The sequence below is a fragment of the Taeniopygia guttata genome, chromosome 23, assembly GCF_048771995.1.
Source record: "Taeniopygia guttata chromosome 23, bTaeGut7.mat, whole genome shotgun sequence".
Classification (NCBI taxonomy): domain Eukaryota; kingdom Metazoa; phylum Chordata; class Aves; order Passeriformes; family Estrildidae; genus Taeniopygia; species Taeniopygia guttata.
This window is the reverse complement of record NC_133048.1, coordinates 478,022-496,059: the sequence shown is the minus strand read 5'-3', so window position 1 is coordinate 496,059 and position 18,038 is coordinate 478,022. Positions and strand designations below refer to the sequence as shown.

Below are 18,038 nucleotides of genomic sequence, written 5' to 3'. Positions count from 1 at the left end.
AGCTGTGCCTCCTGTGGATGCTGTTCTATACCTCACACCAACCTTGATGCACATTTCTGAATATTTCCCATGTCCATAAATTCTTTGTTAACAAGAAGAGGGAAAGAATTGAACAATTTAACTGGATTTCTGTGACCTGTGTTCCCAAGACTACTGAGCCACCCAAAGCAGCAGTCAGGAGAGAAGTTCCTCTCAGGGGCCAGAACTGCTGTGGGGCAAATACATTCCATATGAAAATATTTAAAGGCAACAAAACTGAACAGTCTGGTATTTGTTAGTGTCGGAATCTGTGGTATTGATGATTCTGAGACTGTAGAAAGTCTCTGTCAGCCCCGCTGCCAAAGAAGAAGCCATAATTCGTTTGTGCTGGTTTCAAGGTTGTTTATTCTGTTTATCTCTAACATGTTCTGCTGCCCTGCCACAGCTCTGTCCTGCAGGGCAGCGTGTGGGGCTCTGCCCTCAGTGGGATGGTACAAACATTAAATACCACAAACTACCTGTGCTGGATTTACAATAACGTGCCAATATCTGTCACCTACGTTGGACAGTGTGTCCCCAGCCTGAACCAACAGAAAAATGCCAACACCACAGTGAAACATGGAGGGCATGAAGAAGGAGAAAAAGGACAAGGCACACCCAGTTTCCTCCATCTTGTCCTCTTTGGACCCCTCATCTAGAATCCTAAAATTTTACTTTTGCACCCGTGCCACACTTAATTATTACTTATATCAAACACTCAGAGCTTGTAATTCATCCTGTAAGATTGAAAACTCTTTTCCATGGACAGAGATCACAGCCAGTGTCTCTGGGGGCTCTGTCCAGGGGGGTTCCTGACCCCTGCCAGGGTCCCAGACCTGCCAGGGCAGCCAGAGGGATGCCCTGGATTCTCACATGTTAGCATCAAAGCTAGCTCTTTGCTGGGCAAATGGTATCAATAAGCTTTCTGACATTCCTTGTGAGCAAACCAGCAGGGAGGTGGGCAGGCACTGTGAAGGAGGCAGAAGCAGCAGGAGTGTTCATCACAGCACGCAAGGACTGTGCTCCTGCCACACCAGTTCCAGTTTGCTCTGAGGAACTTTTTGCCTCTTTTTTTTTTTTTTTCTTTTTTCTTTTTTTTTTTTTTTAGGTCAGAAGGCAAGTACAGGTTGGATTTTATCCTGGGTACTTTTCATTCCTTGTGACTTTCACATGGAAGCATGAAATATAGCCGGATACATTTCAAGCAAGGCAATGGATTACCTTGTACCGACATGCAGGCCCAAGGTGTCCATTATTTATAGACCTCATTTTCTTGTAGCAAATTTGCATAGATGAGCTCCCAGTGGATGACAGGCCAGAGCTGTGAGGCTCACGAGTCAGCACGGTTACAGGGAGCAGGAAAATCCAGCAGCCAGACATCACTTCGTGTTATGTTGCACCAAGACTGAACCAACCTGGCCACAGGTCCTGGAAGAGTCTGGGGAAAAAAAGGGACAGAGGAAGATGTTGCCAGAAAGCTGAGCCTGCTGGGTTCTGGAGGCGATGTGTCGTGATTGCTCACATCACTTTGCCATTGTGACTGCTTAGCAAGTCCAGTGACCACATCAGATCTGCCAGAGCTGGGCAGCCACAGTGTGTTTGGGGGATTCAGGTCCTGTCAGGGGGCTGAGGCCTCGTGTTGTCACCTGGAGTAACTTTCAGCTTGAGAGGAAGCAAACTGCTTTGTCAGAAGCTGCACAAACCCTCCTGTACCAGGCTGGAAACAGCCAGTGCCAGGTGTCAGCTGGGAGGATTGCTGCTGTTGTCATCAAATGAATTCAAGTATTGATCTGCCAGGAGCCAGAATGTCAAGGGATCAAGGGACACTTGTTCCCCTCAGTGGTGGCAGCTCAGAAATGGTCGTCTGGGGATGAGGCTTAGCAGTGCATGTGGTAGGAGAAGGCTCTGTCTGGTCCCTGTCTGCAGCTCAGCTCTGGAGCCAGGGAGCCACCACTGTAAGGGAAAAGGGATCACAGTGGTTACTGTTCCTGAGAGAAAAGTGCCATGGAAGGAATATGAAGCCAGGAGCTCATGAGGAGGGGTCAGTGGCTCATGTTCCCTTCTGAGAGCTTCTGCAGGGAGAAACTTGTGAGAGTTCTCAGAAGCTCCTGAGTGGAGAGAACACGCTGGTGGCAGGGGAGGGATGGGCTGGCACAAGCCATGCTGTGCCATGCTGCTGTGCTCTGGCACTCCTGGCCCTGAGCAGGGCATGCCAGGGGTGGGACCCCACTCCTCTCTCTGCTCCCTGCCAGCTGCAGCCATTCCTGCACAGCCCTGCAGCTGCAGCTGGCACAGGAGCAAGCTGTCACCAGGGAGAGTCTGAGCAATGTTAGATCCAATTGCACAAAGCTGGATCATGCACCACAAAACCAGATTTGCTTAGCTAATCCTTTGATTGATTTTAAGACCTTGCTGAGACTAAAAGACTATTAGGAGATTTGCTCTGGTGGCATTCCCAGCACAGGAACGAACTCCCCTGCCGTGCACCTGATGTTTCCTGGCCATGGCCTGAGACCCTTCCCAGCACAGATCAGTCCTTAGCTCCCCCATTTAAATTCTACCCAACTTCCCCTTGCTGAGGCTCTGTCTGGAAGAGGAACACTCATGCACAGAGGCCTCACAGGGTGCCCAGTCCCAGTGCAGCTCTCCAGGCACTGGCATCCCACAGAGACACCAGTCTGGGGAGGAATGCTGGCCCCTTGGCCTGCCACAGAGGGGGCAGAGGGTCTCTCATCACAGCCCTCAGGAACTTCAGCCCAATGTGCTTGGCTTTTCCCCTATAATTTTCCTCTGGATCTTTGAATCTCGCTGTCAGAAATTCCCTTCCCCGTCTCACAGAGCCTTGGTGTTGCCTTGTGCTCAGTCTGGCAGGAGCCCTGCAACACTCCTCACTGTTCCCTGTTTCCCTGCTTCAACATCCCCAGCCCAGTTTGGATGGGGTACAATGTGCTGAGTGTGCAGACCTGAAACACTTGCTCTTGCCTTTGACTACTCATGTGCCTGCCTGTTTTTCCCAGCACCTGCCTCCTCATGTCCAGATTCAAACTCCAGATAATGTAGCCTGGCTAGCCTCCTGGGCAGGGCTGTGTATGCTGGGAGAAATGCTGGCCTTGAAAATTGGGCGTGAGTCTGTGGGATTCCTCAGATACTTTCTGCCACTGGGATTGTCTGGAAGATGCTGAAGTCAGACTCTCCTTTCCAGATACCTCAAGTTTACACCAGGAATCATGCCCAGCACCTGGCAGGCCACTGTCCTGGGCATGGCACACCAAGGTACAAGCAACCACGCCATAGAAGCTCTCCAAGGAGATGTTTTAAGTAGCTCTGACCACTGCTCTGCTCCAGACTTTGCCCAGGGCTTGGGGAGCCTGCTGAGCCCCAGCAGGAAGAGCCACCCAGCAGAGACCATCTTCAGCACAGGATGGTGCTGGGCACAGATGCCACCAAGTAGAATCTGGGCATGTTTGGCTGTGGTGGACTAATCCTGAGGCATACAAAAAAAACCCCAGATGCCAGCCTGACGTTCCCCCCCTCACACAGCCCCCCGAATACTCAGGCTAGCTCAGAGATCAGAGGCTGTGAGGGGAGGAATATCAGGAGATGGCAAAGATTTCCAAAAGAGGCTCTTACCCCGATGTATGTTGGTTCAGCTCTCTTTATTCTGTGTTGTCCATGTGGAGAGTGGGGCAAAAGAGGACGAACAGGAAATGTCAGGGGTCTATATAGACTTTGGACAGGGTGGTCTTCCCTGGCTCTCCGCCAACCCCGTTGGGGCAGAAAGGAGAGTCCAGGGCTATCTTGATCAGAGTCACAGGGTCCCGGGGAAGGGGAAACAGAGTGCCCATGAGCTCACTGTAACACCAGCCCTCTGCCTGGTGCTGGCACAGTGCTGCCCTGTGGCCCTGGCCCCAGCCTGGCACACGAGGCCAGGCCAGAAGTGGAGCAGGGAGATGCAGCCTCCCAGGTTTCCTCTCTGGGTTATGCTACAGCTGCAGACGTGGAAGTTTCAGGCTGCACCCAGTTTATGTAGTCCTGAGCATCACCACCCAGTCAGCTCACCAGGCACAAACACAAAGCAAAAAACGATCCAGCAGAGCAGGCAGGTGGCATGTGGGACACGAAGCTTTCAGTCACTCGGTGCTGCTGCCAGACCCACGCAGTGCTGCAGCACCTCTCAGCCATGTGTGCCAGGTGATGCCCGTCCCAGTCCCAGGGCACACCTGGGCACGGTGCAAGAGACCCACCACAGACTGCAAGCTGAGCCAACTGAAAAGGAGGTTTTTAACAGCACCTTGAAAGAGGATGAAAAACTCAGGGGAGGGCTCGTAAAGTGCCAGAGGCAAATGAAAAGATCCCAAACCAAGACGTGATTCTAAAGAACCAAACTCTTTTTCAGGCTCCAATGCAACTTTTTTTTCCTGCTTCAGGGCTGAGAAGTATCACAGATCTGGTAGCTTTTGTTGATGTGACTTAAAGAGCAGTGCACCTACTGAAAAGAAGAGCACAGAATGGGAATGAAGGTCTGGTGAGATTCCCAGAATCTCGCCATGGAATGCTCCAGCATAAGCTTTGGAGGGTTTTTCAATGAGCACACAAAGCAACTTTGCTGCTTGTGAGGATGCTCAGGGAAAGGGAGAAGCAAGAGATTGCAGACCATTTCATGCTGGTATCAGTTCCATGTTCCACAGCGGAGTAAACAGTGTGAAGCACCTGTGTAGCAGGGGCTTACTGAAAGTACGTTGTGCCAAACAATTCCAAAATACTGTTTCACCTGAGACAAGGACTTTGCAGTTGCTAAGATTAATCTTTATTGCAATAAAACAGTTGATATAAGGCTGCATCATGAGCTTATAGCAGGGAACTCAGAGCAAGGCTCCCATGGGGCAGAGCAGCAGGGGCTGGTGAGCAGGTGGGAGCCCAGGTTCACCATCAGGGGCTGCCTGCCCTGGGGCTGGCATTGCCAAGCCACAAATGGGGTGCCAACTGAACCCACAGAGGGTCTGGTTCACAGACACGTTCCTCTTGTGGGGCAGAGATGGACAGCAGGACTCTGTGAGCTTCTAACTTCAAAGGGTTGGTGGCCATGGCAGGCAGATCATACAAGCTGCCTTGTTCCTGCTTTCCAAAATAGTGTGAGAATTGTGAAGCTGCAAGACAGGAATGTGGGCAGAGACCTGACAGATCCCTGTAGCTCAGCTGAGCAAAGCCCTGTTAATAACCTGAAACCCCCGAGGGAGGGAGGGAGGGAAGGACAGCCAGTACTGGTTTTGCTTAACCAGGGTCTCCTGCCATGACAACATTATAATATCAAAGAATTTTGTGTTGAGAACTAGATACAGCAGCAAGTGCACCCCCAAAAGGACCAGTCCTTAAGATCTCAGTGAGTTTACTGCAGGAGGGTAGAATTTAACACATAGTCTGGAGAAACAAAGACTCAGAGGACGGGATCAGTCCCTAATTACCTCTCAGTTAATGTGAATATGCAGGAGGATGAGCAGAGGGAGGGGCAGGAGACACAAGCATGGGAAGCACTGATGTGGAGCTGGGGAAGGGAAAGTTTGGGCTAGATGCAAGGGGAAAAAAAAAAGGCCTTAAAAATTGCCTAATGTAAGACATTCCTACGGGCAGCAGGCTAAAAATGTAGTCACAGGAAATATTTCCATAAGTCAGATGCAGTTTGAGCAGGGAAGTTGCCATGAATGATTCAGTGCAGGCTCAGAGCTCTGGCAGGACCCAGCTCTCCATCCCAGCCCACCCTCCTCAGTCACTGCTGGGGAAATGAGAGGGCTCTGCTCATGTAACCAAGGCATCATTTTCAGCAAGAATTCTTTGGCCACTTAACATCCTAATATTTAAAAAAGAACAGAGATGTGTTATTTAGAAAGCACTCCAGAAGTCTAACTCTCTCTTTTCCCAGGAAAAATGTATTTGCAGCAAGCAGCAGGTGCTGCTGTGTTTTAATCTAAGTTAAGAGACTCCTGTTGGAGCTCCAGTGCTGATTACTCTCCATAAATCATGCTCAGTCTCACATCCCCTGCGTCATATCAAGGTACCCTCCATGAACACATCCAGTTAGACATCCACTCCATTGATCATGTTCACTCAGATTTCCACTCAGCCCATCGCAGCCAGCCTGCAGCTGCATTATTCTTCAGTGTCCACAGATGTTTCCAGGTTTTATTTCCAATAACCTCCAACTGCAAACAGAAGGTGGTTCCTAGATATGATGGATTAATAATGTAGAAAAACAAATCCTGTGACCCAAACCCCAAGCAACAAAAGATGTGCTAAAATAAAACAATGTTAATATAGAACCTTTTGCGCAATTAGGAATAACCTCATTAATAATTTGAATATTTTCCAATGAATTGTCTAGCCTATCTCTCATGAGACTAACTTCAAACAGTTTGAGAATTAGAGCTTGGCTGCAATTGTTATGGATGGAGCCAGACAACATGAACAAGTAAACCAAATGGTAACATGAATTACAGTGAAAACATTATTCTACTCTGCTACTGAACTAATGGTTTTGGCTGAGAATGTACATTTACCAGACTGTCCCTTTGTATGGAATGAATCAAATCCAATTTCCTATCATCAAACTCATAGATGGCTGCAAAGAAAAATGTTTAATTGAGTTAACTTTAACACTGAATTTTTAAGTTTGCTGATGGTGGATTGCTTTACTGACCAGGTTTCTCCCCTAGTCTGAGGTCTTAGTTCTGCATTTCAGGAATTAAACAAGAGACACATCTGGCAAACAGGGTATTTTGAAGGAGACTACACAGAAATAATTGAAGGAATTTGGCTGGAGTCTAAAATCTCTGAGACTGGAGCCTCCTTTTCCTGACCAGGATCCAGGAAGCAGTGCTTCCATATTTATTTAACAGTGAGAATATTTCAGTTTGTTCAAAAATATAGAAGTTCTAATAATCTCAAGGTTACCCTTATAGTTGTGGTAGGCTTTAATGAGAAGCGCTGCCTCCCATGGGAGATGAACTAGTGGTTCCAGCCACAGCAGTCTGATAAAAACTCCCACTAACAACAAATATTTTATCTTTCCACCTGGCCTTGTACTTAGCTACTTCCTAAAAGAACTGTCTAAAGGCAGGAGGACCTGCTTTGGGCTCACAGCTCAACCTTTGAGTTTCGGGAGTGGGCCTGTCCACAGCTGAGGAGAGTCTTCTGGTTCCTTCCCACCAAAAAACTTGTTTATTGTAGCCTCAGATGAATCTTTCCTATAACTGTGGTTAACCTCTTCCTATAGTTAGGCTTCTTATGATTCACCTATGCTAAATATTTTGCAATTAAACTCCCCCATAGAGCAAACCAAGCCTTTATTACAACTGCAGAAGTCTTCTTTTTCTGGCTGAACCGGGTCTTCTACTTTTGTTCCCATGACTTTTTCCTAACAAGTTTGCAAACTCCCATCACTGGATTGCTGCTGGGACCATGAGCTTTCACGAGAGGGTTTCAAAGCACAGACAGAAAAGGTGGTGGTGCTGCCAGTGGTGGGGTGTCCTTCAGTCTGCTTCATATAGGTTTCTATTCTTTGAAGTTAGTAATTTGTTCTTTGGTGAAAAACAATGATTTTATGAGATGGGTCAATCATACATTTTCCTCTAGCAAAATGAGCCCCCAAAAAAGATCAAGGTACTTGTCTGAGGATGCGGCTGAAATCACAAACAAGTGACTGGCAAAAAAAAGGACATCTATCACAGTGAAAAAAAGTCTGTGCCATGCCAAAAGCTCCAAAAATAAATGCAAGAAAACAAGGTCTAAAATGTTATATCACAGTGAAAGACACTGCTAAGTAAAAAATCAGTATTGACAATATCTAATTATTGGTGAAATCTATTAGGAAAACATTTTATGTTCTGAAAGACTACTCTCAGTTCAGTAACAATCCCTCAGGTTTTCTATATGAGGGCTTAAAAGCTTTTCAATAAATTCAGGGGAAGAAAAGAATGGTTTGCTTCCAAGTCTGAACCAAAGTTTGCTGTGTAGTTAAAAAGAGTAAATGAACTTGTGGATGTCACTCCTCTGATTCCTTCTCACACAGTGTCTTCTTCACTTGAACGACAGAGCACAGAACCTGAACACGAAGGCTTCATGTTTTATTAATGGTGTCCAATTCATTTCCTGTTTTCATGCTGATAACCTACTGAGGGAGAGGAAGGGAACTCAGGTGGCAAGACCTCAGATCCATTTTTCTTACACCCATGAACAGTTCACAAGTGGGGATTTCACTAGAAAAATCTCTTTATTGCATGTATTTACTACATTCTCTGGGAAGCTTCACTCGGACGGCTTCTCTGCTGCTAGCATACACCTCTGAAAGAATAAATTTTCAAAGTTAAGTTCTCTTCAAGGTGAAAGCTTTTAGGTTTTAGTTCAGTCAGGGCCCAGTAGTTATTTTCACTACTGTCCTTTCTACAGGACTAACCTCATAATACACCAAAATTACTACCCTGGCAGAAATCTCCTCATCAAACAAAATTCACATTAGCAATACCATTCTCTGTTTCTAATAATGCCAATTAATCCCCCATTAAGACAAAGCTACATAGTGGTCAGCCCAGTAGATATTCACAGAGATTTTTAAATTAAAAGAATGTTACTAGCCCAGCAGAATGAAGACATCAGTGTTCAAGAAAGAATTCCCATTTTCCTGTTTCTCAAGCTGATAATACAACAAAGGCCTGGGTCTCATGAAACACTCCTGCATTTAATATAAAATAAATTCAGAGAAAAAAACCTGAAATTCCCCAGTGATTCTTGTACTGGCTGGAGATGCCCCAGTCTGTCTCACTGCTTCTCATTCCCTCAGAGCAGCAAATGTTTTAACAGCAGTGACTTGCCTCCAAGCAGCTGCTTCCTATAACACCCCTTGGCCACTTTCCCAACAAGAAGAAATCCCTTTCTCTGCACAGCCTGTGAGCTGCCAGTGTGGTCATGCTCCATGGCCAGGGGTGGGGCTGCACCACGGAGCTCCTGGGGTTTCTTTTAGGACATTTTTCTTTGAAAGATAACCAGAACTGCAATGAGATTGGAACCTCCGTTGGGTTGGCAGGCAGACGTGTGCCTGGAGGTGCAAGTGCAAGTGTGTGGTCTTGGGTGTGGGGAAGAAAGGAGAAGGGTGGTGACCTGAATGTTGGAATGGAGTTCAGAGCAGACTTTTTTTGGCTTCCTTTTTGTGTTGTTTTACTTATTTTTTTCGTTGTTTTGCCTTTCCTTGCGTTGGGAACACCAAGCATGCAAATGCAGGAGTTCCCTGGCCCAGCAGTGAGGGAACGAGAGCACATCAGTGGTGTGTCCCCTTCTGCTTTAGGAGCCTCCTGCCTGTGGACAGCCACATTTTTAGACCTCATGAAACCATGAGGGCTAGAAATAGCATTATTTTTTTCAATGAGAATGGGGATTCTCATATAAGTGAGGGCTGGTGGAGCTAGAATATACAGGACTATGCAAATGCTGCAATCATAGTTTTAAAACATGAAAACTGGCAACCTGATTGTCCTGCTATAAACATTGAGCTTGCACCTAATAGACTCAAACCTGTATGTCCCACTTGAGACTCAGTGCTCAATTTTTATGTGTCTCAATTAAACAGACCTGGGCTTCCAGGGATGAAGAGAGAGAGAGGACTAGAGGACTCTTAAACAACAGACAAATTTTTTATTACATGTTGCCAATCTCCAGTGACAGAGATTCCATATGTTTTCATATTTTCTATTTAGTCATCCTTCCTACTCCTTTCCAGATGCACAGCAGCTGGAAAAAGTCTCCCAGATTTCACTGAAACACTGGCTACTGTTCAGTGGAGTGTGGGAATTACTTTTTGCCTTCAAATGACCCTCATGCTTGGGCACCTGAGTACAGAATTTGATTTTTTTTTTCAAAATGGAAATGAAAGCTTAGATTGGATTTACAAGCAATGAAACTGAAGTGTTAGGCAGTGCAAAGCATTAGAGAAGCTGCTATTACTGAAGGTCTGACTGGGCACAAAGACAAGAAGCCACATTCCCATCCCTAGCACTAAGATATCTTGTAAATAAAACTTTGTGAGTGGTTGGCTCACCCAAGCGAGCTGGCACTGCTGACAGTTTTGTTCTCTTTTTGAAGTTTTACCTAATGATCATTTCTCCACAGAGGTGTATGGCTCTGGATTTAAATATCCTGCAGACCTGTAGCTATTGACTCCCCATACACACTACCTGTGTGTTTGCTTATGCTGTGCTTTAACTTCAGAAAACAATTATGTCCTTTGTGGAGGCAGGACACAGAATAATAATAAAAATAATAATAATAATTGCTGTGAGAGGTTTTCTGATGGGGGGGGGGAATTAATCAGTTTGAAATCACTGCCCTTTCTTTACAGTCATTGAATACTGATTATTCTCGTGTTGGGCTGTAAGAGGATGGATATTTACCCCTGAAAAGAGAAGAGCCACCAACTCTCAAGGCATCACCAGGCTCTGCAGACAGGTATTGTCATAGGGTGGCATGTTATGTAACAACTCCTTAAATGCAAGTTACTCTACATTCTTGGCAGCAGACCACATAAATTTTCCCTTCAGATGTTGATGGGCTTAAAAAAAATTAAAAGAAAAAAAAATATATATGAAAATCACCTTATCATTTACAATGCAAATCTTGGAATGAAAGTTAGTAAATTAAACTAGAGATTCACCTAAATTAAGCTGGCATTCTATTCTGGTGCTTCAAACTCTGAAAACATTGCTGGCTGACAAAACAAGCCCTGGAATGATTAGCAAAAACCCTCCTTCAGAGGCAGCAGACGAGCAATCCCTTTGAACCTTCACAGCACATCATAAACGCTCAGCAGAGTTACAGTGTGGCAGTCCCAGTGCTATCAATTATTTACCCTTTTTCTGTTTACCTTCAGGCAGCAAGTAATTATTTTTAAATATTAATTTAGTTGTGTCATGTACAGTTTGTGGTTTAGCCCTGAGATCTGAGATACAGAAAAGCAAACTGCATCTCAAATCACATTTAGCTGGTGACGCATTGATAGCTGGATCCCCACTTCAGCTACACTCAACTTCTCCCATCATTAGAAACTCCCTTCATTGCAGGAAAGTGAAAGCAATTTTCTTAATAGGAAAAGACACCCTTTTTTTTTTAGCCTAAAAGTCTCAGAAATTGAAAAATCTATTTTATTTTGAAAAGTTTGTTTTATTCTAAAAAGTTTGGATTTTTTTTCAGGTGAAGAATTTTTTCTCTCCTCCTTCTTGTTTCCCTCAGAATTTTCCCCAGAGTGTTGGTTTTTCTTTATCCTCAGCTAATTTAGGCTACAAAGAAGTTGGCTGTTGTTTCTGCAGCCCAAAGAGAAAAAGGTCTTGGAGACAAGGCTCACCTTCCTGCACTGAAATCACCACTTTTTGGAACCTGAAAAGAGAGGATTCTTCTTGTCAGCTCATATGAATGCCTCTCCACAGGGGACTGGTTGTTTCTTTTTAAAAGTTAATACTAGAAAAAACAAATCCTCATTTAGATGTTTCTGCATGGAGGCACAGACGAGATCAATGCAGTATCGAGTTCAGAGCAAACTGCTGCTTCCACTGATGACAGCAGGGTTGGGATCTTCCTGAGGAAAAACATGTTGGAATTTTGCTGTAATTTGGTTTGCCCTGTTGCACTTTCAGTTTTTCTTTTAGCAGAAGTTCTTGCGAAAAGCCTCGATTTTAGCTGTTAGTGAGACAGAATCAAGGAGAACTGGAACTCTGACAATCAAGCTTGTGCAATGTCACAGGTATTGCTGTGGCACTTGTCAGCCTCAGCCACCCTCTTCCCATCTTGCTGGGTTCTACATGGTTCTAGCAACACCAGAAGCAGCTTCTGACAAAGAGCACGCAGTCACAGTTTGAACTGAGATGCTGCACTGAGAAACAAAAATGAGAAAAAACCAAAAGAAGGTTCAGGAACAAGGTGAGGTGTAACACCATTCCAGTGAAGGAATGTTTGTAAAATCACCTAGTGAATATCATTGTTTCATGAAGGGAAAAGCCACTTCTGTTGAAACTGAAGTGTCACAAAAGTAGTCTTCAAACGTGCAGCAAAATGCTGAAAACAGAAATTTAGTGTTAACTTTTAAGGCAAATATGCTTGATACTATTAGAAGATCAGTTGTAGAATTCACTTCAGCCACATATGGTAAACAGTGTGGGCTTGTCACAACCTGTACTTTATTTTGCCTGTCTGTAGATGCCTCCACAACAACATGACACAAACTGGAGGAACAGAGTGAGGCTCCTGATCATTATTTAAATTAATGAACTTCCATAACTTCTGTCTGATCCATGGGCACTGTGTCAGTGTTTGCAAACATCTCTGAGCCAGGGAAATAGCTTTAAATTTTTTTTTGGCTTGTCTCCCATTTAGCTCAGAACCAGCAGTGACCAAATACTGCCTGGGCAGATGCCAAGTTTCTCTTAGTCTTGGTGAAGACATTTAGATCCCATCATTTAACTAAATCACTTGTCCAAGGTGAATGAGGATAATGCCTGAAAAATCAATTTGTGTGTTAAGGGTAACGATGGTGACTCTGCTCTTCTCACCACATGCACCCTATTCCTGAAATAGGCAGAAACCCACAGATCCCAAAAGGGAATCAGATCTTCCAAAAGTTTGAGCTGAAGCTGAAGTACCACAGACCAGGTCTGGAAACAGCAAGGAGTATGAAATCCCAGTCCTGTGTCATTCCTCAGTGCCCCATACTGTTGCCCTGATTTTTAAAAGTGTTAAGTTTTCTTTTGTAGTTCTTTTAAAAGTTTAAAATTTTCCTAAAACTTCTTTAGCCTTCTGATAATGTTTACATATTTGAGAATCAGAGTTCCCACACAATTTCATGTGTAAATAGAATAGTTTACATATTTCTCTGTGGGTGGAGAGAAATGATTGATTGATCCTTGGAGCAGTGTGGTTGGAGAGGTGGTAATTCCATCCTCCAATCCACAGTCACCTTTGGAATTCTATAAATATCAGATGTTTGAATAAAAGTGGCACTTTTTCTCTTTTAAACTTACCAAGCTTCTGTGAACTCATTTCGTGTCCAATAACAACACCATACCGTACTGCATGGCCTGCAGTGTAAGTGCAGCAATCAGACACCCTGGTTTTACCAATTCAACTTCTGTAGGAGCTTGACAAGACCCAAACATCCAAAATTAGACTTCAGCCTAGCTCTCTTCTGCTCACAGAGGCGAATCTCACAATTTATTGGTGTGATGTCATTGTGAAGCAAATGGGAATGCCTGTGATGCTTTATAAATTTTATGTGGTCACCTGCTATTTTTTGACACAACTTTTTACAGGTAATTCAAGAATATGGAGGTAGAAAAACTTTCGTGCCTGAGATCCCCTCAATTTCTTCATCTTTTAAGAGTTATTCACACAGGTAAACCTGTTCTGCTGTGTGTGAATTTGGCTGGTAGCCGAGCAGAGGAGGGCTGAGGAGGAGGAAGTCAGAAGGAGGAAGGCTGAGAAAGAAGAGGTGGAGGAGAAGGGAAGGGCTGAGGAGGAGGAAGATCGAGGAGCAGAAGGGTTGAGGATGAGGAAGATTGAGGAGAGAAAGGGATGAAGAGGAGGAAGGCTGAGGAGAAGAAAGGCTGAGGAGGAGGAGGAGGGGGGCTGAGGAGGAGGAGGAAGGCTGAAGAGGAGAAAGGCTGAGGAGGAGGGCTGAAGGTAGGGCTGAGCAGGAGGAAGGCCGAGGAGGAGGAGAAGGAGGAGGAGGGCTGAGGAAGAGGAGGAGGAGGAGGAAGGCTGAGAAGGAGTAGGAGAAGGAGGAGGGCCGAGAAGCGGCGCGGCCGGGCCTGCGGGCGCTGTCCGCGGTGCTGAAGGCTGCCGCAGCCGGGCAGCGCTGCCCATCCCATCCCATCCCATCCCATCCCATCCCATCCCATCCCATCCCATCCCATCCCATCCCATCCCATCCCATCCCATCCCATCCCATCCCATCCCATCCCATCCCATCCCATCCCATCCCATCCCATCCCATCCCATCCCATCCCATCCCATCCCATCCCATCCCATCCCATCCCATCCCATCCCATCCCTGCCAGAGCCGCTCAGAGCCCTCGGATTCTCTCGGGGAAGCGAGCCCTGCAGCGGATTTGGGAACAGCAAGTGTGGGCTGCCTGCTTTTCTGCTCCAGCTGAATTCTGATTCCCACAGACGATTTTGAGGGGCGATCGGGGCAGCAAGAAAACAGTGACATGCAGAAATGGCTGATAAAATTGCAGCGAAACGTCTGTTGACATTGATTTTGAGCCTGCGGGCAGAGATGAATGATTGAAACACGAGGCTTGTTAAAGCTAGAATGCTTTTGATTTTTCTTCTCTGTGCTGAACGAGATTTAGCTGGAGGGAAGTTAACAATCAGCTAATTGACATTGAATTAAGCATGAAATGCAGTATAACTACTTTTCTTCTGAAATACTCTTCAACAATGTTTTAACAAGGCTTTTAATTATTGATTATTGCTTATAACACAGAGTAGATATTTTATTTGGTTTTAAGTCTCATGTCCTTCAAGGGTATAATCTTGAGCACTCTGTAGTTCACCTCTCTGCTGATGGAAACCAAACAAATAGTCAAAGAAAAACTGTAACTTCTTTCTGGCAAAGCATCATAACACATCAGTTATCTGGGTCAGGTTAAGGAACAGACATTCCACAAGAATTTTAGGAAGTCCACTGTATCCTTCAGCAAAGCCAGGGAAATTGAGAGGGAACTCTGGTGCATTTACAGAGAATCCCCTGAACTGATCCTGCCTTTGGGACATGTTGTGTTCAGCCTTGGCAGGCAGCTCAGCACCATGCCACAGCTTACTCACTTTGCCACTCTGAGATGGGGAAACAACCAGAAAAGTAAAAATGTGAAAACTCATGTGTTGAGATAACAACAGCTTAAGAGGTACAGCAAAAACTGCCTGAGCAAGCAAAACAAAAGCAGGAATTCATTCCCCTCTTCCCAAGGGCAGGCAGGTATTTGCAATTCCCAGGACGCAGGGCTCTGGCACACCTCACAGTGACTTGGGAACACAAACACCATTTCTCTGAATTTCTTCCTTCTTCCCCACAGCTTTCATTGCACAGCATGATGTCATATGTGGTGGAATATCTCTTTGGTCAGTTGGGGTCAGCTGTGTCCCCTCTCAGCTTCTCCTTTGCCTCCAGCCTCCCCCCAAGGGAGGAGCAATCTGAGAGGCAGAAAAGGCCTTGATGCTGTGTAAGCAGTATTTGGCAATAACTAAAACATCAGTGGGTTATCAGCACTCTTTTCACGTCACCTGCAAAAGGCAGCACCATATCAGCTAATATGAAGAAAGCTAACTCCTGTCCCACCTAAACTGGCACAGAACAGTAACAACACTTGAAGAATTGTCACATGCATGAACAAAATGAAAAAGAAATGCTCACTTGCTGCATCTGAGAACTAGGGATGGCACTGACAGCAGTGGGCACAATCATTGCCAGTGCAGCTGCATATGCTGCGTGTCAGGTTACTGCTCAGCACACACTGGGGTGGAGAGGCAGCAACATCTGTGCTGCTGCTTGCTGAAGAGAGAGTGAGAGCCTGAGGTTCCTCAGAGAATTGTACTGCATGCATCAGTACAATGATCAGGAAAAAAACAAATACAAGAAAAAACAGATTTTTGTGTGTTTGTAAGAGATTACTATTGTGGCAGTGGACATCACTCCTTAAGGTAACTGGTGTCTCACATGTGAGATACTCTCATTTCCTCACAGAAGCTTGGAGAAACCAGTGTCTTCAAAGAGACCTCTACCCTGTCAGCAACTTTAAGATAGTGATCCTTCTGTCTCTTATCTTCTTGGTTTTGTTTATCCAAAAATCCTCCCTTGACACTGAGATATCATCACAATCAAACGTTCATCACTGTAGGAGCACACTCACCACCGCTATCACCACCAAAACTTTTTGTAGAATGGAAGTCCCAAGAGCTTTCACGCTGACAGCAAGGCAGGTGCTGCTTGGCTGTGAGGAAAAGGCTGCAGCCAGCAGGGCTGAGCCAGATGGGGCCTTGTGGGAGCAATCTGTCACTGAGCACAGAAAGGTGAGTGTGCACACAACAGCAGCCAAAAGTGCTTCTGGGAATTTCTCTCCCAGCTCACTATAAATGGGACAAAGAAAATCTTTCCAGTGGCTCTCAATGCATCTAGCAGACTGCACTGCCCACAGACTTTAAGTCTCTGGGGGGAAATCTGTGACACTGTGCTCCCTTTCTGTTCTCCAGTGCTGCACTGCTTTCCTGCTCTGCTCATCAAGAGCCAGGAAATAGTTTAAGGTTTGGTTTCTTGTTTTTTTTTCCTAAATCAAACCTAAGTTGTAGAGCTCAATTTATCAAGCAAAAAAACACTGCCTAGAGGGAGTGGAGTTCTGAAAAAGGGAGAGAAACAGTATTACTTCAAGCTCCAAGTTCACACAAAGCATTCCCATTCAGCAGGTGCAGACATCAGAATAAATAGCCTTCTGGCAATCTTCCAGATGGCCTAAAACTCCAGGCATATTTAGCTTGATTACCTTAGATTTTTTTCGGGGTTGCTGTCTCTGCAGTTACTTGTTCTACATCCCTTGCCAGCTAAAGAGAGCCAGCTGTGTCTGGCCTAGTGTGTGAACATCTGGTTCTGACTGTCATATCCAGCTGTGAGTCTTCTGCAACACAATTCCATTACCTACTAGTATAGACAAGTGCAAAATAATGAACATTGGAAGAAACAATTTTTAACTACTCATTCACAGAAAACGGGGTCTAAATAAGTTGTGGCTTCTGAAAGCCATGTCCAAGTATAAATGACCAAAACAGGGAGAATATTGGGCAGGTACTCTAAGGTGCAGCAGCCAGACACAGTTATGTACTGAAAGGATGGGGTGACTGTTATTTCCTTGTCAAATGACTCTTTTAATCTTTAATCTGCTCCAGCCTATTTTGCTGGATGTCATGCAGGTGTATATCCCAGTTTACAGTAATTGCTATTAGTAGTCACCAGTGACATGCTGCCTTTTTGAATTCTGATACCAGTTTCAGGCACTTTAATACAAAAGCAAGCCTCGAGGAAGCTTGTGAATGACAAGGAGAGGTGGAGATATGAGTTCATATCCCACAGGCAAGCCTAGGAGACTCAGGCAGGCTGGGCAGGTGAGAAGTGCTTCAATTGCCTGTGCTAAGTGGCTGCTGCTGCTGCACCATACCAGAGAGCCATGGGCCCCATGCAGGAGGAGAAGGAGGGAGAAGGGAATTTCACACGTGGTATTACATGTGCCTACTGGAATCATTGGTCTGTGCCACATTGTTCTCAGCTGTTCCTCAGTGAGGACAGGTGTGAATTTAGAAGGTGGAAGAAGAAGGGAGAAACCAACAATATTAATCTTTTCCTGCATGCCTTTGGCTCTTTTGAAGGGGTGGATAATTTTCTAATCCACTGAGCTCATGGGTGTAATTCATAGCACACAGAGTCCACACTGCCACAGGAGAGTCTAGAAAACATTCCCATGACAATATAAATGGAAGAAATGAATGTTTACCAAAGCACCCTGTAAGGGAGATAGAATAGGAATCCTGTGCCTCACATATCAATACAATTGATAAGCACACAGTAGGATAAAACCTCAACCTGTGCATCTCCATTGAAAGAATTTAATTTTATGCCACACTCTCATTTTAGCTACTGATCCTGGTACAACTACCACATCTGTCTCTACCCAGGTATTCCTATGGTATTGGTATAACATGTTCCATATTCTCTGGAATCCAATTACTGTGAGAGATGCTCCATTATCTCCTCCTTTCTCCCTTCAGTTGAGCACACACTGTCCTGTACACTCTGGTGATGTCTGGCCTCAGTGTGCCTGCACCAGCAGAATGCTCAGACAGAGCTGGAGGCAGTGCTGCTCTTACCTGCCCTTCCAGCTGTAGCACTGTTTCTGTCCTGGGGGGAAATTACAGGTTCTTCTCAAAGAGGATTAGTTCTAATTCCC

General features: G+C 45.3%; 1 long non-coding RNA gene across 3 annotated transcripts; it reads right to left on the bottom strand.

The window, feature by feature from the left end:
* Window positions 1-1,101: 1,101 nt before the first annotated feature.
* LOC115498265 (uncharacterized) lies at window positions 1,102-13,948 on the bottom strand. 3 transcript variants are annotated; one of them, XR_005982442.2, is made up of 3 exons: window positions 10,712-13,948; window positions 10,452-10,609; window positions 1,102-8,352 (listed from the first exon to the last, which is right to left on the bottom strand). It is a non-coding gene; the product is annotated as an uncharacterized lncRNA (long non-coding RNA). The 3 variants fall into 3 exon arrangements; XR_012051822.1 differs by having other exon boundaries at window positions 1,105-8,352; window positions 10,452-11,923; window positions 12,016-13,945; XR_012051823.1 differs by having other exon boundaries at window positions 1,106-8,352; window positions 10,452-12,105; window positions 13,068-13,946.
* Between the last annotated feature and the right edge of the window lie 4,090 nt (window positions 13,949-18,038).